This window comes from Tiliqua scincoides, chromosome 7 (genome assembly GCF_035046505.1).
Source record: "Tiliqua scincoides isolate rTilSci1 chromosome 7, rTilSci1.hap2, whole genome shotgun sequence".
NCBI lineage: Eukaryota > Metazoa > Chordata > Lepidosauria > Squamata > Scincidae > Tiliqua > Tiliqua scincoides.
In genome coordinates, this window is record NC_089827.1 from 39,552,276 (window position 1) to 39,578,291 (window position 26,016).

At 47.3% G+C, this 26,016-nt stretch overlaps 1 protein-coding gene across 2 annotated transcripts in view; it reads left to right on the forward strand.

Annotated features, from left to right (window-relative positions):
- EPS8 (EGFR pathway substrate 8, signaling adaptor) overlaps nucleotides 1-26,016 on the forward strand; it is a 176,220-nt gene that overhangs the window by 4,434 nt on the left and 145,770 nt on the right. Inside the window, exon 1 of one of the 2 annotated variants that reach the window (XM_066633377.1) lies at nucleotides 21,651-21,728. The exons of the other annotated variant lie outside the window; for it this stretch is intronic. The gene's annotated coding sequence lies outside the window, so the exon portion shown is untranslated. Of the gene's footprint in view, nucleotides 1-21,650; nucleotides 21,729-26,016 lie in introns of those variants that run through there. 2 annotated transcript variants of the gene reach the window in all.

Below are 26,016 nucleotides of genomic sequence, written 5' to 3' on the forward strand. Positions count from 1 at the left end.
GTGAAATAAAAATTACTTTGCCATCTGGAGCACAGTGCTCCTGAAGTTGTGTTGGGACTAATGAATAATGTCTTTCTTGTGCACTTTAGAAGTTTTCTGCTGTTCCATGTCTTAAATTTGTAGGTGACTGCAAGTGTAGAACACATTCCAAAGGTTTTCCTTCTCCTACATTGCCTAAGATGATGGGTACTGTTCTGGACCCTACATACTGTTCTCCACAAGATGGAGCCCTGCCTATCTTATTACGCACTAACAATCTCTTCACCATTGTTCTGATTGCCATTAATTTTTCGTTGTTTCATCCTGCTTTTGTTAATGCCATATGAGCTAGATTTCCAATAAGGAGAGTAATAAGCTGTAGCTTGTTTCTTTATTGCACCTGTATTCCTTTCTGCACGATCCTCAAAAGGTCATCCAATTTTATGCTTGTATCAATCCAGGGTGGTTAAAAAGTTACCACTTTTTTTGTTTGGCTAGCTCTGCTCCTGAATCTTTATCAGGAGTCTGACATGCAGGCATTTAAGCAGGCAAAGTGCTTCCTGGCATGGAGATAAGTGGTGGAACAGCATCATCTGTTTTTTTTTTCTTTTTTTCTGTATGTCAGGCATTTATTAAAAGCTGAAGAGCAGGACCAGAAGAAAAAGTGGCAGCGCGGGTTGGGGTGTGGGCTGATACTCCTGGCTAGCAAGCACATGACAAGGATCAAATCAGACTGGCTGCCTGAACCATGGATATTATTGGGAGTGTGTGTCTCCAATGCGCCTAGGTTGCTAACATGACAAACCTAGATAGGAATCTTTCTCCTCTAGGACCAGAGGGCAAATCTCAATATTTTATTAAATATTTTTTATCTCCTACTACTTCATACAGAAGTACTGAGTTCATGACACAACAGCTGCTCGCTCGCGCTCGCTCTCTCTCTCTCTCTCTCTCTCTCTCTCTCTCTCTCTCTCTCTCTCTCTCTGATTTGTGAGCTTCAACTGCTGACCCCATTCCACTTTGCAACTTCACTTTGAAGGAGGAACATACGATGTGTCAAGGTGTTTGACAAGAGGCAGAGACAGTCCAAGGATTCAAAGTCATCATCTGAACCAAGGATGAAAAGGGAGTCTTATCTATATTCTGCTCCTGTCTCCAAGTGCAAAGCTAGAGAGATGTATCCAAGATGAGCTGGGGTCAGTGTGTGGTTTTCTGCAGGAAACCATGGAAGATCTCTTCCATCATTTCTAGTCACTATTAGAAACAGATTAATCCATGATCAAAGAATCACTCATAGATACAGACTGTGGCTGCAATCCTAACCTCACTTTCCTGGGAGTAAGTCACACTGAACACAATAGGACTTATTTCTGAGTAGACCTGGTTAGGACTGTGCTACAGTCCTCTTAGACCAGAAAAAGTTGCACTCCATGCCATGGTCAGCCCATCCATGAAGCCACCTAATGCAAGTTGCTTCAGTGGCAGATTGTGAAGGGTTCAAGGGGGTGGCAAAATCAGGGTGCCTTTCACTCCGAGTTTGCCACTACTGCCACTTCCTCCAACCAGCCACCAACACAAGCTGCAATGATCTGCTTCCTGTTCACTGGAGCAAGAAGCAGATCATTCCCCTCCTTATCTTGCTTCTTGGGCACTGTCATGAAAGTGTGGAACTTCCTAGTTTAATGAAACTGGAAGCCCCACACTTCTGGGTTTCACAGCAGTGTGCAAGGAACATGGTAAGGGTTTTGGTGGTTTGTTTTTGTAGTGTAGAGGTGGTATTCCTGGTCCCACTCCCCATGTTCCAAACCCAGGGTTCTTCACGTTCAAGGTACTATCTCATGATGGGAGAAATAACGCAATAGCCAATCTTCATGGATCTCTGGGCAAATATCTCAGAATATCTTTCATCCTGAGTATTTTCCCTCCTCTACTATGCTTTTCTAAACTATTTATTTTGCACATATTCATCAATTCCACAATCATTGTTAGGGGGGTGGAGTGTATTGTTTATGGCATTCCAGGCAACTGTATAGCAGTAGAGAAGTGCAGGCATGGGTATGTAAATGAATGTTGCAAGGAGGTTTCTTGAAAGGCATTTTCCCCCCATCCTGTCGGTAGCCAAAATAGTACCTGTGTTTTTGCCCTTATTCTGTGGTCATCCAAAATGAAAGAATAAACAGGGAAAAAAGGATTTTTATCATCAGAGATAAATGACACAGAATTCCAACTGAGCTGCAGGGAAGACAATCAAGCACTTGTTTTCCAAGATGAGGGACAGTAGCAGAGACCTTAATAATTTCTTCCTTATTAATCTATTAAACGGGTAGATGGGACTCGTCAGCCTAGGAAGGCAGCTCATCTAAGAGAAGGAAACTCTGACCTCAAACCTCCACTGCCTTGTGGCTACATCCAGTTCTGGAAAAGGCTTCAGGAGTCAACCTCGAGGCAAAATCAGGAGCCGGAGTCCCTTAGGCAGTTCATGGCTGAACACAGTCACGTTCTGGCAACTCCTGCGACGCCGCTGGAACCAACCGTATTGGCTTCTGCCTTTCCATTGGACCATTCCAGCGACGTGGAGAGGGGGGATTTGCTGCATGGGTAACAGCCTATCCTCCATACCTTCTTTACCCAGGCTTCGCGCACTGGAGAGGACACTCCAACTTCGCCGTACGGTGTCGGCACAACACGGGAAGCAGCAGTTTACCGGTTATAAGTCTTTGCTCGATTGGCATAGAGCATGACGCCAGGGGCTGCTTCCGACGGTGGGAGAGATCATTGCATCTCATTGGGCAGCTACCGCCCGCCTTAAGCTGGGCAGTCCCCAGCCAGTAAGGTGTTGCCTCGCCACGGTCCGTTAACCTCATGGGGTGCGTGGGGTTTAGGGTGAAAACCGACAAGCGGATCGACAACTCTGCACCATGCAACAGAAAACAGAAAACTACTGCCCTAAAGCTGGGCACCTGGAACGTTAGGACAATGACACCTGGCTTCTCTGATGACCTGCAAGAAATAGACGACGCACGCAAAACAGCTGTCATCGACATGGAGCTGAGCAGACTGCAGATGGACATCGTCGCCCTTCAAGAGACTAGGCTGCCAGATTCCGGATCTGTCAAGGAGAGAAATTTCTCATTTTTCTGGCAGGGAAAACCACCAAACGAAACCAGGGAACATGGCGTTGGCTTTGCGGTCAGAAATACCCTGCTGAAATCCATCATCCCACCTACTGTGGGAAGTGAAAGAATTTTGTCCCTGCAGCTCCAGTCATCAGCAGGACCTATCACTCTCATCAGTGCTTATGCACCGACTCTGTCGTCTCCAGCAGAAGCCAAAGACAAATTCTATGATGACCTGGCCACCACTGTCAAGAAAATCCCTGTAAAAGAGCCATTGTTCATCCTCGGCGATTTCAATGCTAGAGTTGGTGCTGATAACAGTTCATGGCCCACTTGCTTAGGTCAGTTTGGCACTGGGAGGATGAACGAAAATGGCCAACGCCTGCTAGAGTTTTGCTGTCATCACGGTCTCTGTGTCAGCAACACGTTCTTCAACACAAAGCCCCAACATAGAGTCTCTTGGAGACATCCAAGATCAAAGCACTGGCACCAGCTCGACCTGATCCTCACCAGACGCTCCAGCCTTCCCAGCATCAAGATCACACGCAGTTATCATGGTGCTGCCTGCGACACTGACCACTCCCTGGTGTGCAGCAGAGTGAAACTGCAAACAAAGCGACTGTATCACACGAAAAAGGAAGGAAGACCTCGCATTGATACCAGCAAGATCCGGGATCAGAGAAAAGTGGAGGAATTTGCACAAGCGCTTGAGGAATCTCTTCCAGGCCCGGCCGACGCAAACGCATCCAACAGATGGGAACATTTCAAGAATACCGTTTACAACACCGCCTTGTCCATATTCGGCAAGAAGACCAACAAGGCGGCAGACTGGTTTGAAGCCCACTCTGAGGAGTTGACACCAGTCATTGAGGAAAAGAGGAGAGCTCAAGCAGCATACAAGGCCTGTCCCAGTGAGCGCAACCTGCAGGTCCTCCGAACTGCTCGCAGCAAAGTCCAACAGACTGCCAGGAGATGTGCTAACGACTACTGGCTCCAGCTCTGTTCCGAGATACAGATAGCAGCTGACACGGGCAACATCAAGGGGATGTATGATGGTATCAAGCAGGCCCTAGGTCCAACACAGAAGAAAATTGCCCCTCTGAAGTCTGCCACAGGCGAGGTCATCCAGGATCAGGTGCAGCAGATGGAACGCTGGGTGCAGCACTACTCTGAGCTATATTCCAGAGAAAATGTAGTCACCGAAGAAGCACTGAACAACATTGAGTGCCTGCCTGTGCTGGAAGAGCTTGACAGTGAACCAACCCTAGAAGAACTTCACGTGGCCCTGGACTCCCTTGCCTTTGGCAAGGCACCTGGAAAAGACAGCATCCCTGCTGAAGTCCTAAAATGCTGCAAAGAGATCATCGTCACTGAGCTGCATGAAATCCTCTGTCTCTGCTGGAGAGAAGGTGGAGTACCTCAAGACATGAGGGATGCAAACATCATCACGCTGTACAAGAACAAAGGTGACAGGGGTGACTGCAACAACTACCGCGGCATCTCTCTCCTTAGCGTTGTAGGAAAGCTGTTTGCCCGAGTTGTACTAAAGAGGCTCCAGGTACTTGCAGAGAGCGTCTATCCAGAATCGCAGTGTGGATTCCGAGCCAACAGGTCCACCACTGATATGGTATTCTCCCTTAGACAACTGCAGGAGAAATGCAGAGAACAACAACAGCCACTCTTTATAGCCTTCATAGATCTCACAAAGGCTTTCGACTTGGTCAGCAGAGACTGCCTCTTCAAGATTCTCCCCAAGATTGGATGTCCACCCAGGCTCCTCAGCATCATCAGATCTTTCCACAAGGACATGAAGGGCACTGTTGTCTTCGATGGCTCCACATCAGACCCTTTTGACATCCGAAGCGGAGTGAAGCAGGGCTGTGTTCTTGCACCAACCTTGTTTGGGATTTTCTTCGCTGTCCTGCTGAAGCAGGCCTTTGGAACTGCAACAGAAGGCATCTATCTCCGGACCAGATCAGACGGAAAGCTCTTCAACCTCTCCAGACTGAGAGCAAAATCCAAAGTCCAGCTGAAATGTCTGCGTGACTTCCTCTTTGCCGACGATGCAGCTGTCACTACCCACTCTGCCAAAGATCTCCAGCAGCTCATGGATCGTTTTAGCAAGGCCTGCCAAGATTTTGGACTCACAATCAGCCTGAAGAAAACACAGGTCATGGTTCAGGATGTGGACTCACCTCCCTGCATTACAATCTCTGAGCATGAACTGGAGGTTGTCCATGACTTTGTGTACCTTGGCTCAACGATCTCTGACACTCATTCTCTCGATACCGAGCTAAACAAGCGCATCGGTAAAGCAGCTACCACGTTTTCCAGACTCACAAAGAGAGTCTGGTCCAACAAGAAGCTGACGGAACATACCAAGATCCAGGTCTACAGAGCTTGCGTCCTGAGTACACTTCTGTACTGCAGCGAGTCATGGACTCTTCGCTCACAACAGGAGAGGAAACTGAGCGCTTTCCACATGCGCTGCCTCCGACGCATCCTCGGCATCACCTGGCAGGACAAAGTTCCAAACAACACAGTCCTGGAACGTGCTGGAATCCCTAGCATGTATTCACTGCTGAAACAGAGACGCCTGCGTTGGCTTGGTCATGTCGTGAGAATGGATGATGGCTGGATCCCAAAGGATCTCCTCTATGGAGAACTCGTGCAAGGAAAGCGCCCTACAGGCAGACCACAGCTGCGATACAAGGACATCTGCAAGAGGGATCTGAAGGCCTTAGGGATGGACCTCAACAAGTGGGAAACCCTGGCCTCTGAGCGGCCCGCTTGGAGGCAGGCTGTGCAGCATGGCCTTTCCCAGTTTGAAGAGACACTTTGCCAACAGTCTGAGGCTAAGAGGCAAAGAAGGAAGGCCCATAGCCAGGGAGACAGACCAGGGACAGACTGCACTTGCTCCCAGTGTGGAAGGGATTGTCACTCCCGGATTGGCCTTTTCAGCCACACTAGACGCTGTGCCAGAACCACCTTTCAGAGCGCGATACCATAGTCTTTCGAGACTGAAGGTTGCCAATAAGGTATTAATCTATTAATTTGTAAATTAATTTGTAAATTTGTAAATTAATTTGTAAATTAAATCTATTAATTTGTAAAAACTTTCATGCTGTATTTCATGAGGAAGACAGTTGGCCATAGACAGGAAACATCAGTTCTCTTCCATACATAGAAAAGAAAGGAAAGAATAATTTGGAGGGACAATATGGTCGACAGGACATAACTCTTGCCCATCCCACTTGTTGCTACTCTCCTTCCCAGAAGTTTTTCCCCACGTGGAGTACCCACATTCACTGCATCTGGGAGAAAAGAGGGGTGGGCTGTCAGACCTGGATATACTGCAGGCTTCTAGTTTCTTCCATACTATTGCTGCCAAAGATTGCCTCTAACATGAAATTTCTCAGCAAGCCTTGAAGTGGGGAGGAGTTGTTGTAGCACATGACTTGCATGCACAAGGGCTGGTGGTGCACATGCTGGCATATCCAGTTAAGGGATTACGTGATGGGGGAGAATAAAACCTGTCTGGCACCCTGGAGAGCTGCACCCTGTCAAGGTAGACAGTACTGAACTATCTGGGCTCATGCCATAAGTCAGGTTCTTACGGGAGGCTGCAGCTCAGTGAAGGAGAATTTGCTGGCCATGTGTAGGATGGCCACAAAGACCCACTTCTTGAGATGTCTTGCATGGGGCACGACTGTGCCCCATATCCCTACCACTGCCAATATGCACTGCAGCAGTTCCAGAATGCATATCTTCTGCTACATTTTCTAATCTTGTTTTCTCATGAAAAGTGGAGAAAATAAGTTAAGGCACAGATGGACAGACTCCTAAAGTATGGCTGGTTTACTTAGAAAAGTCAGAAAGAGAAAGACAAGAGCAACTTTGTTAGTATAAATACAGAGAAGTCTGCATGGAATAGTAATTACTCCCCCCAGTTAGAGCATTTGTGTGGGCGCAAGTTACAGAAGAAGGAGCTGGAGAATTGTAATCAGTGAAACAGATTGGAGCAATTAATCAACAGCCGTAAGAGCTTGTAATCTTTCTCAGCGGCTGGGAGGAAAACAAGAAGTGCCACATTGATTTAAAAGGGACATTGTGAATTTCAAGGCAGGCATTGCCACTGGAAGACTCTAGACGGGCGTGGCAGAAGGTAGAGTGGGACCTCACAGTAGTTTGGCCTGATCAAGTCCTAATGCTACAACAATTTAAGACAGTTTTCTCCCATGGCTGTTCTTGGGCCAATCTCTCTGCCTCAGTGTTCCTTTCCTGTAAAATATCAGGTCTGTTCACACATTATGCTGTACCAGGGCACAAACATCTGTGTAAATGATGGCAGTGGGGTTCATTTTACTGATCAGCAATCTGTGTATACACAGATTATACTTGCATTGACAGAACATGTGGGTAACAGTACCCAGGAGCCCTGTTTGGTTGTTACTCATCTCATGGACAGGAATGTGTGGTTGTAGTTCGAGGGAGCATGCCTATAAGCCCCATCTTCCTGCATTGACACTCTCCATAGCCCCATCCCTGCTCTCCAGTGTGACAGCATTCATCTGAAGAAGCAAATATGCTCAGGGAGAGAATGTCCCTGTGATCTGGAACATGAGGGGCCCAGAAGTACAGGGAGCCAAAGGCTCCTAGTTTAAGCCCTATAGCACCTAATACTAATCCCTGAATTGAGAAAGAGAAGTGCTCAAGGGACAAAGAGTTGCAAGTGAACAAATTTTAGGTGCCATGTAGTACTCCTGTAGTACAAGCTGACACAGCTACTCACATACTCTGTTTATAAGTATGCATCTGGTCCTGCTGCCTGAAAAGGCAACATGCTGTTGTACCAGCTAGTAAATTGTGAGTCAATATACAAACCTACTTATTGGTACTTATTGGTTATACTCAATTTTTTTATTTTTTTTAAAGGAACAGTTGGAAATTGAGGAGGAAAACACTGGCTCAAATTGGCACCACTTCTTAGATCTGAGACTTAAGAACATAACAGCCCCACTGGATCAGGCCATAGGCCCCTCTAGTCCAGCTTCCTGTATCTCATAGCAGCCAACCAAATGCCCCAGGGAGCACACCTGATAACAAGAGACCTGCATCCTGGTGCCCTCCCTTGCATCAGCATTCTGACATAGCCCATTTCTAAAATCAGGAGGTTGCACATACATATCATGGCTTGTAGCGCCTTAATGGATTTTTCCTCCAGAAACTTGTCCAATCCCCTTTTAAAGGTACCCAGGCCAGAACTTAAAGTTTCCTCTTTAATAGATTGTTAAATCTTTGGTGATGCTTCCTTGTGAGTCTTGTGCATTGATTTTTACCAGCACTAGTCTTGCACTAAGATCACTTGTTTTTCTTGGCGGCTGTAATTAATTCCTCACCAGCCTACTTAGTGAATTGGTGGACTGAGGCATTTACCTATAAATATTCCTATGGTCAAGACCAACCCAGACCTCCTGACCCCTAGGCGGAATCCTACATATTGCCCACTTACCTGGTGATGTGCCAGCCTCTGCTTCTCCCGCTCTTCAATGTTCTAACTCAACACTCTCCTCCCTGCCATGCTTCCTCTTCCTTTCCCAATCCAGGGAATGGGGGGAGGAGGATGAGCAGTGGAGGCAAGCAGGTCCACAGAGGTAGGTGCTCTCCACCAATCTGCTGCCTGACCTGACAGCTTCATTTGGCCTCATGGGTGGACCAGCCCTGTCAGTGGTTATACATATAGCCTGAAGCTCACAAAGAGACCCACAGAGTTGTAGCAGAACATCAGGTTACAAAAATAAATGGCAAGGAGTTCTGGTGCTGTGGAAACAACCTAATTAATCATTGGCAAGAACATGGTTTACCTGTTTAGTATGAAATGATTTTTGCCAGATATGTACTATATATGCAGAAGACTTCAGCTTTCCAAGATAATCACTTGAACCCACGATTTCTACCACTTATAATAATGCAACCCATCTTTGACAGGTCATCCCTTTAAATTTAATTCTACAAAGGAGTTTTTTTCCCCTCCCTTCTCTAGGGAAAACTCCATGTTTATTGGCTTCTGCCCAAAAGGCTTGCAGCTGTTCTTGGGGTTTGGATATGTTTGTTGACCTCTTGGATTGAGTATTAGCTAATATGCTGGGGAACTGATGACACACTAGATTTCTGAAGAACTACCTAATGCATGGAGGGGGGAGAAACAGCTTGAAACAGATTCCCACAAGCATGAATTTATAGTGCACAAAATAAATGTTCTGGAATTTGAATGCAATTACAAATAAACGTCTGACTTTATCTGCAACAGATGAAAGGCAATGTCTGTGTCTCCTTGAAAACAGCTGGTATTTGGCTGTGGATTTCAATCACAGTGATCCCTGATTTTATAGTATAGATTCAGTGAGAATGGCTTGCCTTAAACCCCAGCTGAATGGAGGTCATTACCAGAGTTACATGTTCTTCTTGGAACCAGCCCTGATTTTGTACAAAGGCACAGTGCTAAAGAATTCCAGGAAGACCAACACCAGGACTTCTAGCATAGAACAATCAGGAGGTAAGAGAGCAAGGGGGCTTGAAAGTGCTTTGCTACAGAATTAGTTGCATTGACCCCAAATCAGAGTTACAGGAATTCTGACAGCCAACAATGCTGCTTTTAAAATTTGCATTTATTTCATTAATTACCTTTCAAAGGTGACACACAGATGTTCCCAAGACATCTCCCTTCCAGGTGCTGACCAAATTCAGGCTGGCTTAGGTGCAGCAAGGTTGCTCCTTAGGTGCCTTTGAAGCATGCCATGTGACCTTCCTTATCTTAAAGAAATGACAGTTGCCAGGCTACATCATCATCATCATCATCATCATCATCATCATTATTAATAACAACAACAACAGTATTTATATACCGCTTTTCAACTAAAAGTTCACAAAGCGGTTTACAGAGAAAAATCAAATAACTAAATGGCTCCCCGTCCCAAAAGGGCTCACAATCTAAAAAGATGTCAGGGAATACCAGCAGACAGCCACTAGAACAGACAGTGCTGGGGTGAGGTGGGCCAGTTACTCTCCCCCTGCTAAAAAAAGAATAGCACCCACTTGAAAAGTGCCTCTTAGCAGGGGTCAAACTTAAACAGGGACTTAAACTGAACTCTTACATCATCAGAATAGTGTTGGTACCACTTCCAGCCCATGCCTCTCTTGATAACATAATGTAGAAACCACATGGGAGGTCCAGTCATTTTGGAAGAACCATGCTAGCATCAGAAGCTGGATTCGGAGTGTTGGGACTAGATCCTAGAATGTGTTTTAATCCGTGGCTTAAAGACTTGACCAACATGTTAAATTATGTTTTAAACTCATCCAGCCACAAAAGCCTTAATATGTTTGTAAAATCAACTTCATTCTCCATGCCCTCTCAAAGTGATTTCTACATACAGTACTTATACTGCCCAGCAAGGAAAGCAATAATTATATCCAAGTTTCTATAAGCGGGAGCCAGGTCTCTATGACCATCTGTAATGTTTGTGGCCACCCTCTCTGGTGACCTTCTGCAAAAGCCCTACTTGAGGAACAGAGAACTGGGGGAAAGAGAAGAATGTCTTCTAGCACCATACATATTTTGGAGAAGGAAAAAAGTGGGGGGGTGGTGGTGTGAGAGTCCTTCTCTTTGATTACCAATTCCGGATCTAATGTGACTTGCATAGGACAGAAAGCTTTTGCAAAATGCAAAACCAACCCAAGTACCTCTTGCAGCATGTGCTATCCGAAAATCCCAGCATAAAGTGAAAGCAAACCCTGTTGTTCCACAAAGTTCTCTGTTCCTACCAAGGGACTTGGGGACAGCAGAAATGACACAACCTGAGGTTCAGTCGCCTTGCTAGAACCATTTCTGCTAATGGCTGCCTATGTTAGGTTTTCAGTCAGGAATGGATAAAGTGCTTCTTTTGCCTGGTCAAAATTGGAGCAAACTATTTTTGAAATGGAAAGAACATGCTGGAGTTTCCCCAACGTTTGGTTGAAGACGCTCTGCTTAATCGCCCACATTGTCTTAAACAGATAAGCCAAATATCTCCAGAGACTGTCGCTTTTCAGTATTTAAAAATGTTGTTTGTCACTGCCAATGTTTTTGTAATGAATCTGAAGGAAAATAAATAGTTTCAGCCTTTCCCAGGGTCTTAGTGTCATGAGAATTTGAAAGTCATAGACTGACAACAGATGCAAGAACAAGATGTTTCTGGCCCTGTTCAGAATAATGGAGTCATTGCTAGCAGAGGCTTTGGGGGGAGGTGAGAGTTTCATGGGCTCCAAGTGTTCCGATTTACCAGGGACAATCCCTCTTTCTTGGTACCTGTCCCAGGTAAACCACTGTCACTATTTTGGGAGAGGCATCTCAATATTTTGTTACTGTGCACTGGGGTGGCATGTTGGAATGGTGCATGATGCCACCTCAGGTCTGCCAATTCTGCATTTAAAAAAAAGATGAAAACCCACACTGTGCTCCATGTGGACTGCCATGAAATCAGATGTCCCACACTTCTGGGTTTCATGGCAGTGTGCAAAAAGTGAGGGGAATAAGGTAAGGAGGGGAATAAGCTGCTTCTCACTCAAGCAGGGCCTCTGAGAACGGAGTGCAGGGGGTACATCGAACCTGGACCTGGGGTCAAAAAGGGGGCCCAGGAGCTAAAAAGAGCCAAAAGGGGGGGGGCTGGGAGCCAAATTCACATTTGAAGAGAGAAGGGACCCAAAAGAATCTTTGTACCCCCTGATAAAATTCCTTTCAGTGATTCTGCACTCAAGCGAATGGGAAGCAGATAATTGTGACTTGCATTGATGGCTGGTTGGAGGGAGGTGGCGGCAGCAGACTTAGGGTGAAAGGCACCCTTAAACCACAGCCCCCTTGGACCCCTTGCAAGTGCTGTTGATGCAACCTGCATCTGGTGGCTGCATGAAAGGGCCAGCAGTGGTGTGTATACCTATACAGTAGACTTCTTCAGCTTCCCGCTTCTTCTCTAGAAGTTAGAATGGAGAGCAGCTGGAGAGCTGCTGCATCTCAACTCACTTGTTAGGTAGGAAAATACTTGTACAAAATGGCAGCATATCATTTCTCTTACCCCATCCCTTGACAACTGCTTTTTCTACTTTCTACAGCACATGGCACATCACAGAGAATAAGAGGTTTCTACCCCAAGGGCCTCACAAGCAAAAATAAACAAGAGGGGCAAGAGCAGAGGGAGGGAAGTCGAAGCAGAGATAAATAGAGTAAGAATATGTGATTATTTCATTTTTAAAAACAGCCCAGAGGGCGTCTCAGCAGCAGAAGACACTTCTGCTGTCATGAAATAGCTGCCAACGCAGTTTGCAGAACTCTATCAGCAGCCATTTTGGGAGCACTGGTGCAAGAGGTGGCAGAGCTCCCTGAATGCCACCAGGTCTCATTGTACCTCCATGTGGGAGTGGGAGCAGGCCACGTGACTTGGAGCCTGTGAAGACCTCTCCGGATCCCCACAGCATGAGTGCAGCCTGGGAGGTGGGCACCAGCTCAGCGCCCCCGCCAGGCCTGCAGAGGGTCACCCACTTTCAGGGGAGTAAGCCCCAGGGACTGTAATGGGGCTTACATTTGAGGAGCCAGGCAGAGGCTGGGGCTATTGGGCTGCAGCCCTGGCCGCGCTTTCCTGGGAGTAAGCTCCATGGACTAGAATGGGCCTTGCTTCCGAGTAGGCATGCAGGGCCTCGGGCTCTAAGGCTGCAATCCTAGGCCCCACTTTCCTGGGAGTAAGCCCCATGGACTATTGTAGGGCTTGCTTCTGAGTAGGCATGCAGAGGCATGGACCATAGGGCTGCAGTCCTCACCCCACTTTCCTGGGAGTAAGCCCCATGGACTATAATGGGGCTTGCTTCTGAGTAGGCATGCAGAGGCATGGACCATAGGGCTCCAGTCCTTGCTCCACTTTCCAGGGAGTAAGTCCCACTGAGTATAACGGGTCTTGCTTCTGGGTAGACATGGAGCACAGGAGATTACCGCACTCACATCCCAAGGGGTGGGAGAGCATGAGGGACTAGCTACCACCACAGTGGCCATCACACAGCCTGGGCTTATAGTGTCACAGGGTGAGGGGGCTCAGGGCTCTGCAGCAGAGGCTGCAGTTTGCACCCAGGTGTGGCAGGACAAAGGAGGCCCTCCAAACTTGTTGGCACAGGATGCCTTGCCTGCCAGCTCTGAGGTCCAGTGTGCATGTACATGCACTTTGGCACTCAGCCACCACAGCCAGCAGCTCAGCTAACAGGTCTTGCAGTTCAGCCAGCGCCAGCATGATAGAGAGCCACCGCAGGACACAAAGCTAAAAAAGAGGACATTTCCTAGAAAAAGAGGATGTCCGGTCACCCTGCAGGAGATAAAGTCACATATTCAAGGCAGAGAAGGGAAAAAAAAAAGGTGAACCCCATCCTGTGTGAACAGGAATGTTTTAACTTGCCTCTCAAACACCTGAGAAGAAGGCAGGTCTTTAGGGTGGGAGTCCAGTTAATGTGGGTTTATGAGCAGGGAAGTCGTAAAAAGACACCCTAAAAAAAAAGTCTTTCCCTCCTCGTGCATTTCATTGCAATTACAAACAAGATGGCAAGGAGTCCTGGTCTCCTTCCTTGTGGGTTTGGTCCTCTTAGCTGCTTTTTATTTGGGGGTTATTTATTCGGAAAGTTATTTGGGGGCTGCCTATGCAAAAATAGGGAAAGAAAATGGGGGCCTAGGACTTGTGAAGCACTACAAGACCCATATTACACCTGAACTCACCTGATAGTATGCACATTCTGAACAAACAGGCCTTTGCAGACATCTAAACCTGCATTAAATGAAGATGTTCTGCCTCCTAACCTGCAAACCCTCATTAGAATGCCTCAATGGAATTCCCATGCAGACAGCTCTTGGAATGAGTTCTGGGCCATTGGCAATGTCATTCCCCTATGTGTTCATTTACTGTGATTTGAACATCTATAAAGGACTCACTTAGGGTCGCAGCTCGGGCCAATAATTTGACATCAGTGACTGGTTTCAAAGATGTAGTGTGGAGGGAGATACGGCTGATCCACCACCTCTCATTCCCCAGGGGCGCTTCAGTGAATGATGGTATACCGCAGGATTTTGCTAGTTGCGGTACACATCATTTGATGAGGCATTGGCTATTCTCAGAGGTTGTGGGGCTCCGGCGCAAATGGCAAAATGCTACATTGAGCCTGCATTTCAGCTGTTGCCAGTCCACCCAGATGAACAAATGCCCTTAGAAGGGCTTCTAAGCCTCCTCACCGGATCAGAGTGACACCAGCAATGCGGGAGGATATGGGCATGTGGGCTATCTTCCTAAGAGCTGCAAGTCCACTCAGATGCTGCAGGTGGCACAGGCTTTGGGTTTTATTTTCGGGGAAGATGGTGTGCTGGCAGATGGCCCTCTAGTTGGCACTCGGACATTATAGCTGATTTGACCTTCTTAGAGCTTTTTCCCATCATCGTTGCTGTCCACTTCTGGGGGTTGGAGTGTAAGGACTCCACAGTGCAATTCTGGTGCGATAATCTGGCAGTAGTTCATGTTGTAAATCGGCAAACCTCCGGTCACCAAGAGTCATGCATTTAGTATGCGCCTTTGTACTGCAATGCCTACATTTTAACATGTTATTTGTGGCTAGGCGTGTGCCGGGCTTGGCTAATGGGATAGCCAATGCTCTCTTTCGTTTTCAGGAGGAGCGTTTTTCACCAACAACAACAGTATTTATATACCGCTTTTCAACAAAAAGTTCACAAAGCGGTTTACAGAGAAAATCAAATATCTAATGGCTCCCTGTCCCAAAAGGGCTCACAATCTAAAAAGATGCAACACCAGCAGACAGCCACTAGAACAGACAGTGCTGGGGTGAGGTGGGCCAGTTACTCTCCCCCTGCTAAATAAAAGAGGAGCACCCACTTGAAAAAGTGCCTCTTAACCAGTTAGCAGGGGAAAGTTGGCACCCTGTTGGCACCCTGTGCGAGGGAAGAGCTGGACCCCATGCCCCAGTGGTTGTGGAACTTGGATGCGAGAAGTCAACAGGGCAGTGAATGCCTCCCTGGCCCCAAGCACCTGCGCAAGTTATAAAAGGAGAGTAGGGGCGTTTGAGGGCTTCAGGGCTACTGCTGGCCCATCCCCCTAGAGCAGGGGTTCCCAAACCCCAGCCCTGGGGCCACATGCGGCCCTCGAGGCCTCTCAATGCGGCCCTCAGGGAGCCCCCAGTCTCCAATGAGCCTCTGGCCCTCCAGAGATTTGTTGGAGCCCACACTGGCCCGACACAACTGCTATCAGTATGAGGGTGACTGTTTGACCTCTCCTGTGAGCTGAGGGACGAGGGCTCTCTCCACAGCTTGCTGTTTCACATCTGTGATGCAGCAGTGGCAGCAAAGGAAAGGCTGGCCTTGCTTTGTGCAAGCCCTTTTATAGGCCTTGAGCTATTGCAAGAACATTCATTCATTCATATAGTTTAATCTTTAATATATTCATTTATGTAAACTTATGTAAATTTATCCAAATTTTAAATGTAAATTGATTTTTTTTCCCCCGGCCCCCGACACAGTGTCAGAGAGCTGATGTGGCCCTCCTGCCAAAAACTTTGGACACCCCTGCCCTAGAGCATGTGATGCAGTTTTTAGTCAGACTCAGGTCAAACAGCAGGGCAAGTAATACACTTGGCGGCTACTTGGCAGTCCTGGCTTTTGAGGCCTAGGCGCGCGGGCTGTCTGACTGCACTGGGGATTTTCGCATTAGCAGGCAGCTTAGTACGTTTGACCTCCTGGCCTCACTATGTGAGTCATTCAGTGCAGTCTGTTTCACTGCATTTGAAACACTGCTGTTTAGGGCTGCTGTCCTTGTCCTTTTTGGGGGGCCTTCCACCCGGGCAAGGTTTGGGCACAAAGTAGGTGGGACTCCTCTGACTGTGCCCTACGGGTCACCGATGTACACTGGACCCAGGCTGGCGTGAGGCCGAGGCTGAGGCAGTCGAAGACAGACCAGGTTGGTCATGGACAGTGGGTCCAACTGAATGGGGCAGGGAACTCCCCACTTTGCCCGGTGGCAGGGCTGCGTGAGTATGTGGCTCAAAGAGGCGTGTCCAACAGGCCACTCTTTGTGCACAAGTGGAAGGAGCACTGTTGTGCTGGGAATGGGGCCAACATAGCGCAGGAGGCACACAAAGTGAGCGGATCCCAAGATGTCAATGATGGTCCCCCAATGGAGCAGAGGAGGCTGGAGGCCCTCACCAGGAAGAAAAAATGGGGCCTATGTAGCGCAGGAGGCACACAAAGTGAGTGGATCCCAAGATGTCTGTGATGGTCCCCCAATGGGGCAGAGGAGGCTGGAGCCCCTCACCAGTCAGAGGAGGCTGGAGCCCCTCACCAGGTCACCAAGCAGAGGAGGCTGGAGCCCCTCACCAGGTTCCAGTTCCTGGTTGTGGTGAGGAAGTGTTTGGATGGCCTTGGTCAAGACTCAGCCAAGTTTGGCTGTCCTTCATTTAGGATAGAGGCAGCAACGGCTGCTGCTAGCATGGGTTATGATAGTGGGGAGATGAAAAGAATAGATAGCTGGAGATCTCAGGCATTTAAGAGCTACGTGCGCCCCAAGGCAGGTGGGTCGTCTTAGTTATCACCTGATTATTCGTGTTTACTTACATTGTTTTGTTCTTCCTTCTTTAATTGTTAGGTTTGGGCCTTTCCCTGCCAGCGAGGGCACTGATTTGTGGCCACTCCATTGTCTTCTGGGCTCACAAGCAAGCTCTCAAGAGTGAATTGGGAGCCCAGCTGGGCCTGGGAGCACAGCTTTCAGTGCAGTGGGCCGCCAGAAGAGGGATGAAATGGGGGCAGTTACTGCCCATGGTATATGAGTGTATACAGGGAGCTCCTCCTCCCCTGGTGCTTCTCATACACCTTGGCGGTAATGACCTTTGCCTGAGGACGGGCTGTCCTTAAGGCAGCAGGCGGCAGAAGACCTCGCCACACTGAGAAGCTGGATGCCTGGCCTGATCATCATATGGTCAGACCTGCTTCCACACCAGGTCTGAAGGTGTGCCACAAGCCCAGCTGGAGTTGATAGAGCCAGAAGGAAGGTGATTGCGCACCTGGGGAGGGAAGTGTTGGCAGCCAGCAGCCTGGTGCTTCACCACCCAGATATTGTGAGCTCTCTGCCGCATCTTTACAGGGGAGATGGCATGCATCTCTCAGAGGTTGGGAACCATATCTTTCTGTCAGATTTGCAACGGGTCCTGCGAGGACTCTTAGATGGGGCGGGGGGATGCTAAGCGCTAGGCTACCCCTCCCCCCTGTGTGGCAGGGTAGTGCGGGAACTGGAGGAGAAATAGGGAACCGGTGTCTACCTTCAGGCAAGCAACAGGCCAGGTTAAGGCCAGTGCTGAGCCCCGAGGCTACCCGGATTGGGGGCAGCCTGGCTTGACCCCGGAATGGAATTGGGATGCTCACCTTCGTGGTTCCCCGGCTCAGGGTGGGCAGAACAATTCAGCTGGCTGGACCCCGTTTCCAAGGGTTGGTGATGAAGAACCTGGGGGAGCCTTGGGCAAGCTCAGGTTCAGAGTCAGGGTGGTTCGCCCAAAAGGAGGGCTCAGACAGGAACTGTCTCCTCCTTGTTAGGTGCCCGCACTAAAGGGGGGGTGGAGTAAAGTCAGAACCCATTGCATTGCACCAATCGCTGCGCAGCCTTGTAATGGAATAAATCATGACCCTGTTTCAACCAAGTCTTTTGTGTCATGCATGTTTGTGGGGGCAAAGTGGTATGCTCAGTTTTCTAACATTCCTGCTTCTGAAGCTAGTACAGGACAGGCTACTGCAGGGCAAATAAATAGTATAGCACAGGTGGATTATGTTCAGTAATACGTAATGGTCACATGCACTTGTGTGCAGTCTAAGCAATGAGTTTTGGAATGAGAATAGGGATGCAAGAAAAAGTGTTCATATCTTTGTCAGTGAAATATTTTGTTTAAAATATTTATATCCTACCTTTTATCTAATATGGGAAGGTGTTTACAGAAGGGTTTATCCCAAAGATGATAAACTTTAATTTTGCAGAAGAGTCCTGAACTAGGGTCATATTGGTCTAGGAATCAGCTTCGTATCAATTCCGAAACCTCTTAGGATGCCATTCCCACATCCCACCCAATATCAAGAATTTTCAAGAGTTGGCAACCTCTGGCTCAAGGCAGAACTTACAGGTTAACTGGCCAGACTGACAAAGAAGCTTCTGGAACAAAAAATGTAAAGCACAGAGAAGGTGGTAAAGGCCTAGCCCCACAAAAAAAAAAATGTTTGGCAACCTTTAGTCTCAAAAGACTATGGTATAAGCCTACAGCACCCGGTATTCCCAAAGTTAGTCTCCCATCCAAGTACTAACCAGGCCTGACCCTGCTTAGCTTCCGAGATCATACGAGATCCAGCATGTGCAGCCCCACAACTCCCAGAAAAAAATGTCAGACTAGTCTGTACGCTAATGAAATGCACACATTAGGTTTATCTTATAATTCCAGTCATTTCTGAACAGTGACTAGTCAGGATGTGCAACTCTTCAACATTTCCTACTTTGGCCTGAAAACTATTTGGATTTTGTGAGTATTCCTGTCAAGCATTTAGGAGAAATGCTCAAAAAACATATACTCTAGTCTAGACTCGCAGTGCTTCTCAAACTTTTTAGAGGCCCTGGGGGCTGCTGCTTGATTTATAAATGCCAAGGGGTATGGCTGTAATTGTGATTAGGCAGCAGAGCTCCCCAGCGCCAAGTAGCAGCTTGTTTAACCCTTGATGTATGTAGCCTGATCTTCCCTGTCAGTTTCACAACCCAACAAAAATTGGGTCACGACCCACTGAGGGTGGACCCAGACTCGCAGTTTGAGAACCGCTGCTCTGGAGAGTGTTTGCTTTTGTCTTCTTTTTTCATTCTTGGATAATTCATTAATTTATCCTCCATAGCATTCTTGAAAAGCTTGTTTTCCCATTGTTTTACAGCTGGTGTCTAACTCCTAATAAATTGAATAAAAAATCCTGGCAGCTGTTCCCACACAAGCTATGAGGTCAAAATATTTATTTTAGGGGATTATTGTATCTGTTATAAACTTAATAAAAACTAGAGCCTTTAAATTAACATTGGGAATTTGATTTGTGGTTATTTTTAGATGGTCCACCATACATGGAAACAAAACTGTCACTATCCTTTTGGCATTTCAACCTCTTGTACTGCATGCAACTGTAAACATATGCGGCATGTAGGGTGTCACATAACAGCTGGTCATGATTTTACAGCAATTTTCTTCTTAAGATCTGCACACAATGAAAAGTGGCTCCTCTCTTTTCCAGCTGTTTTTCCCTTCATATATCACATCCCGTAAGCTTGCCAGAGATCTTGGGTCCACCTTATCATGAATGATTTCACTTGTTCTATCTTGGTTGAAACTTTTGCAGTCTTTTAGAGGACTCTGATGTCATATGTAGTTAATTACATTCTTAGTGCTTTGTGTTTTTTTCTCCTTTCCTTTCCGCCCCATCCATGTGCATCATGAGTGTTTCACCTGATTGCCAGGCCCCAAGAGCCTCCTCCTCTGGTGATGAAATGGCTTTTGTTGGTTAGGGAGTGGCGTTAGGGAGAGTGATCTGGGCTGCAATCCTATAATTCTTTTCTGGGAATAAGCCCCATTGGACACAATGGAACTGAACTGATCTCTGAGTAGACATGTATAAGATTGTGCTACTACTATGCCCTACTAGCTACAAATCCTTTTAGACAACCCAGAATGAACACACATAGGGAGAGGGATTGAGATCATACCTGCTGTTCCCAATTCATCTTCTGCATGTTTATCCAAATCTGTGACTGTATGCACAGGTTTGAATGAATTGTATGGTTGGAGCAGGTTATGCAGACATAGCTCCACCCCACCTTCCCTCCACTCTATATGTATATTCAATCTGGGTTGTTGTCTGAAAGGGACAGGGATTTTCCAGAGATAAGTAGAAGAAAATAGAGATTGTTCCTGGTAAACAGGAACAGTCAGAGCACCTGATGTTGTAGCAGCTTTCTAGTTATGACTATTCAACGTTAGCATACCAGGAACACCACATAGAGAGAAGCGTATGGTTCTTCCCTGCTACACGAGCTGAGCAACTGGTCTGAGTATAAATACTTTGAATGGATCTTGATGCTAGGTGCACATCATAAGGCACAAATCCCTCCACAAAAAGTGTTCATGTGGGTGTGTGTGCTTACTAGCATGTATTTGATTGCCCTGTATTCATAACATGACTATTGTTAATATGAACAATATCACAGCAAATGTCCTGACAATATACCTCTATTTTGCGCTTAACCTTGAAGGAATCCAGGAGCAGTCCTCTGGTCCTTGCTGAATCTCACTCTCTGCACTAGAGGCTGCAATCCTAACCACACTTTCCTGAGAGTAAGCCCTATTGAACAAAATAGGACTTACTTCTAAGTAGACCTGGTTAGGATTGTGCCCAGAGTCTCTTCCCTGGAAAAGATTCCCTGTGTACATCATTCTCCATCAGGAGAGTCCATTTTTACAAAAAATCCAAAATGAGATGTCATTCCCTCAAAAAGAGAGAGTAAAGATGACACAGCCCCTTCTCTATTGCAAACATTTCTCCTGCTCTTAATCTTAAATGTCCTTAAGAGTCAAAGCCTTGCTCAGCAGTCTGACCTTGGCAGCAAAGCACATGTTGTGATTTCATGTGACTTGGGTTTCGCTTCATAAGTTTCTCTGGTGTATTGAAAACAAACAGACTCTGCCACATACATTTTCCCCCATCTCCTGCTTTTTCACCCTTCAGCAACCAGTTTGTTTCTTTACTGATGTTGCCTGTCTTTCCAGGGTGTTTGGGAGGTCACTGCAAGCCTTGTGCTGAAATGAAACAAAGCTGCCAAATTTGGATGATGTTGTGGTTTTAAATTTGTTATTTAAATTTATTTAAATTTTAAATGTTATTTAAAATCCGAAACAGTGCCATCAACTCCAAGATTTGGGGTGAGTTAATATCTTTAACCCATTTTCGCCCATCCCACAGGTATAAACATTTGGTCCCTGTTGTGTATACGCAACATTGGGTAAAATGGCTTAAAGTCAATGGGTGATGCTGTCATCGTTTCAATTTCCATGCTGGCATCTGTTCAATTTTATGCATGCCATGCTTATTTTTAATTAAAGAGTTGGTGACCCTGATTATCCCCTAGCTCTCTGGTCAGCAGCAAATGCTGTGGAAGTGTTTTTCTGTTTTCTTCTTCTGGTGGTGCTATAGATTATTATGATCTTGAGCATGGTCATCATCACAGCTCAGCCAGTGCTCATCATGTACCTAGCAGGACCCCTCAGTATTGGTCAGCCCCTGTAGTTTTCTCCCATTGCCTGAGGGAGAAGGTTAGGAGGGGCCACAACTTGCTGCTGTAGTTAGTAAGCTGGGGGCAGTATATAGGGTTTTTTTTTTTTGTCCCAGGGCCTTCAGCAACCTGACAGTACTACTGATCTTGAAGTCATGTGGGAATAGAAGCATTCCTCTGAGAACTAAAGTCCTAGAAATAAGGTTGGAGTTACAACATTCTTTGCTTAGTGATGGAGGTAAGCCTTTCATTTATTTCATCACTTAATGATGGAGGTAAGCATTTCATTATGAAGTTGCTTTATATGGACCCTTGGTTCATCTACCCCAATGTAGTCTACTCTGACTGGCAGTAGGGATTCAAAAAAGGGCCTGGAGATGCCAGGGATGGAATCTGGGGCCTTCTGTATACAGAGCAGATGTTGTACCGAGGCTGGCCCAGTCATGAACTTGACTGAAACAGCTGTTTTGAATGGTGAGTTGGGTGGAGAGGTGAATTGATGAGGGGTGCCTTGGAACCCACATCTGCCTGCAGTCCTCCTTTAGCCCACTGCACAGTGAGTCACTTCAGTGACTTTCTGATCCTCCTCCTGCAGGAGGACCAATGGGAAGGTCAAATGGGAAGACGATTGGGCTGGGGCAGCCCACATCTTTCTCCAGCACTGCTGGAAAGTAGAAAGAATAAGGAAAAATTTGTAGCACTGGTGCTACCATTGCCACTAGATCTTTACCCTGCTCCTTGGCCATAGGAAAGGAGCTGCATGGGCAAGGTGAGGCAGAACCTTCTCCCTGACTTTCCGCTCCATTACTATCTCCTTCCTTTTTACAACTGCCTGGTCCTGTTTGAAACAAATAAATAGGATGGGCAGAACAGAGCTCTACTGTGCTTCACCTTGTCCCCCCCCTTGCCCACCTGGTTGATTCCCTAAGCAGCCAGGTGGCTGAGGAGGCAGACAAGATGGGGGTATGGGTATGTGAACATAAGCACTTTTTCCCCAATTGTTTTTCTGTGCATATGACACAGGAGGGAGGAGTGCATATGAGGACAGGCGGTGGGTCTGCCCCAATGCAGGCAGCAGTTCCAGATGGCCCCTCCTGTGCACCCCTACTACTGAGCAATAACCCCTCTGCACTTGTGCCTCCTCCACGTGCCTAAACGTCCCAGCAGGTTGTAGGCGAAGCTTTAAAAAGGTGATGTGGTTCCAGCTGAGCTTTGAGAAAGTAATGACATTGCCAATTGACCAGAAGAACACTGTGGTGGCCGCTGCTCCTGTTGTTTAACAGCCGCGTGTTCGGCAGAAATCAGCAGGTGAAGCTTTTCACAGCATGGAGATAAATATTGACACCAGCTGCTCTCTCTGTAGCAAGCTCTTGTTAAAGGCAGAGGTGCCGAAACTGGATTAAAAGTGAACAACTCTAGAAAGCACTGGGGTGGGGGAGGTGAAAATTCAAAATGGCCCTCCAGCAAGCTACATCGACATGGCCACCATTCCATCTGCAGGCCCTTTTTGTAACTAGGTTGCCAATGGAGAGTCCAGAATCAGCCCCAAGGGTTTTGCCCCAAGGATTTTGCTCTGAGGCTACCTAGTTGCTGACAGCTCTTCTAACTCAGCCCTACCAGTCGCACCTCCAACACATAAACTGCCCTAAATCCATCCTCAGTATGTCTCAGCATCTTGACACTGCGGATCAATTTGCACGCACTTAGCCGGCATTAAAAGATGCCCATCCATCACCTCTAACAAGGCCCTCTGTTTCCCACCACTTTTCTATAGAGGATGGCTCTAATTAAGAGCTGGTTTTTAAATCCACATTTTAATCTGTGATTTGTGAATGAATCAATTCATCACACTGATTTGTTCTTTCATTGCTAATTTCATGTACAACAGGCATTCAAAAGATCCCTTTCAACTGGAGACAAATACACTAAATTACGCAAAGAGACACAGGCCTGCTTTAAACACCACTGTGATTTAGGACCTCTGGATCGCTGAAGGAAAGAGGCTGATGAATAGAGCTAGAAGGTCAATACAATATAGTTAAAACTCCCCAGGCATGTACAAATGAGGATGAAAGAACCAGCAAATTGCTGTCCTGGAACATCAAGATGAGTAAATATGAAAGTTTTATTTCCCAAGTAATATTTGACTGACTGCTGTGCAGTGATTCAATTAGATCAGTGTTTCTCAAACTGTGGGTTGGGACCCACTAGGTAGGTCACAAGCCAATTTCAGGTGGGTCCCCATTCATTTCAATATTTTATTTTTAATCTGTTGGACTTAATGGTACCATGGTATGTGACTGCATTGGGGGAAATGTTACAGACCTGTACTTTTAACAAGCTACTATGTATATGCTTTTAACAATGATAGTAAATGGCACTTACTCCTGGGTAAGTGTGAGTAGGATTGCAACCTAGGATTGTTAAAAATTTTCCTGCTTGATGATGTCACTTCTGGTCATGACATCACTTCCCGTGGGTCCCGACAGATTCTCATTCTAAAAAGTTGGTCCCAGTGCTAAAAGTTTGACAGCCACTAAATCAGATCCTTTGTTCTTCTTCTAGAAACCTTACAATGCAATCCTATGCATGTCAACTCAAAAGTAAGTTCCATTAAGTTAACTGGAACTTACTCGCAGGTAAATGCATATAGGACTGCAGCCCTATGACAGTGCTGGGTGTCATAAAAATGCAATGAAGAACTTTTTGACATTGCACAAGTAAGCAGCACTGGCAGGAATGCCTGTGCCATCCTGTACATGCCACATCCTGCCCAACAGCCACTGGGACAGGTAAGTGCCGGGCCAGATGGCAGAGGGGTGGGGAGGGTAGGTGAGGAGGGGGTGTTTCAAAATCGGTTCTGTGCCAGCAATTTAGCTGGCACACCTCTGCGTAGCCCTACTGAGCAGGTTGGAGCTCACTACACAAGGTGAGGGAACAATTGTTCCCTTACCCTGAGGAGACCTCCAGCCTGCTCAGTTACAGTGCTGGATACAGCATGGGACTGGCAGCCTCACTGTGCCAGCGCTGCAGTAGGTTTGGCCTGTCAGTATATTTGAATTTGCCTCTTCAGGCACGAATATCCATTGGCTCCAAGCAGACGTCCTACAGGCAGGGCTTTTTTTCTAATGGAACGTGGGGGGGATGGAGTTCCGGCACCTTTTTGCAGGGGCCCCTCCCCTTTGGAGGCATTCCAGGAGGTGGGGAGCAAAATAGAGGCATTCTCTGGGTGGATGCTGGGGGGTGCAGGGTGGGCAGGCGCCTGGCCCCTGCCTGACCGCACAACAACCCCCTCCTGCCGCCATCTCCAAGCTCTCACCTGAGCCCAGCCTGCCTCCACTCCCCCCGCGCTCTGCTTCCCAGCGCAGCTTCCAAGTCACTGGAGGGCGCGGGGGACACGTGCCGACACCGAGGAGGAGGACGGACGGATGGACAGCCAGCCAGCCAGCCAGGGAGACGGGCTGCGGCACCCACGGAATGCCCAGGTACTGGCTTGGTGGAGGAGGAGGGGAAGGAAGCTGGCTGGTGCAGCCCCCATGCCAATCTGCAGCACAAGCCTAGGCATGTCTACTCAGGAGTATGTCTCATTGTGCTCAATGGGGCTTGCTCCTGGGAAAGGGTGCATAGCCTTGCAGCCTGAGAGCCCAAGCATGTCTACTCAGAAGTAAGTTCCATTGTGTTCAATGCGGCTTACTCCTGGAAAAGTGTCATAGCCTTGCAGCCTGAGTAGACAGGCAGAGGAAGGGCTCTGTGGCTGCAGTCCTCTCCACACTTTCCTGGGAGGAAGCCCCACTGCCTCTAATGGGACTGACTTCTGAGGAGACAGGCACAGGATTGGGCCCTGAGGCTGCCATCCTATCCACAATAAGCCCCATTCACTAAAGTGGATTTCTGAGTAGACATGCATAGGATTGGCCTCTTAGGCTACAATCCTAGGCACTTTCCTGGGAGTAAGCTCCATTGACTAGAACAGGGGTGCTCAAACTTTCAACTTTAGGGATGCTGGACCTTTAACAAGTGTATAGAAGAGAGAATTTCAGCAGGTGCAGCTTGTCATCTGTGGGATGACAAGTTGTACCTGCTGCAATTCTCTCTTCTATAAACTTGTTAAAGGTCCAGCATCCCTAAAGTGGAAAGTTTGAGCACCCCTGGACTAGAACGAGACTTACTTCAGAGTAGACATACCTAGGATTGGGCTCTTAATCCTGGCAGAGATATATATCTGCACCCGTTTTCACATGCTAAGGGCAGGTGAAAAGGGATTCTATGTGTGTACAACTTGCCAGAGATCCTCCTCATCTTTCCCTACAAGCATGCCCTCCGCCAGCCAGCGTTTGCAGCTCTCTCCAGCAATGCACAGCAGTTGCTCAGGGCAGCAGAGAACATACAATTGCATGCCAAGCGCCTTCCCAAAGTCACAGAGTATTCTGATACCTGAATTAAACCATATTTAATCGCTTGTTTGCAAATGTAGCTGTTTCTATGTGCACCTAAGGACCCCTCTCGTGTAAGAATTCCTTTTTTGT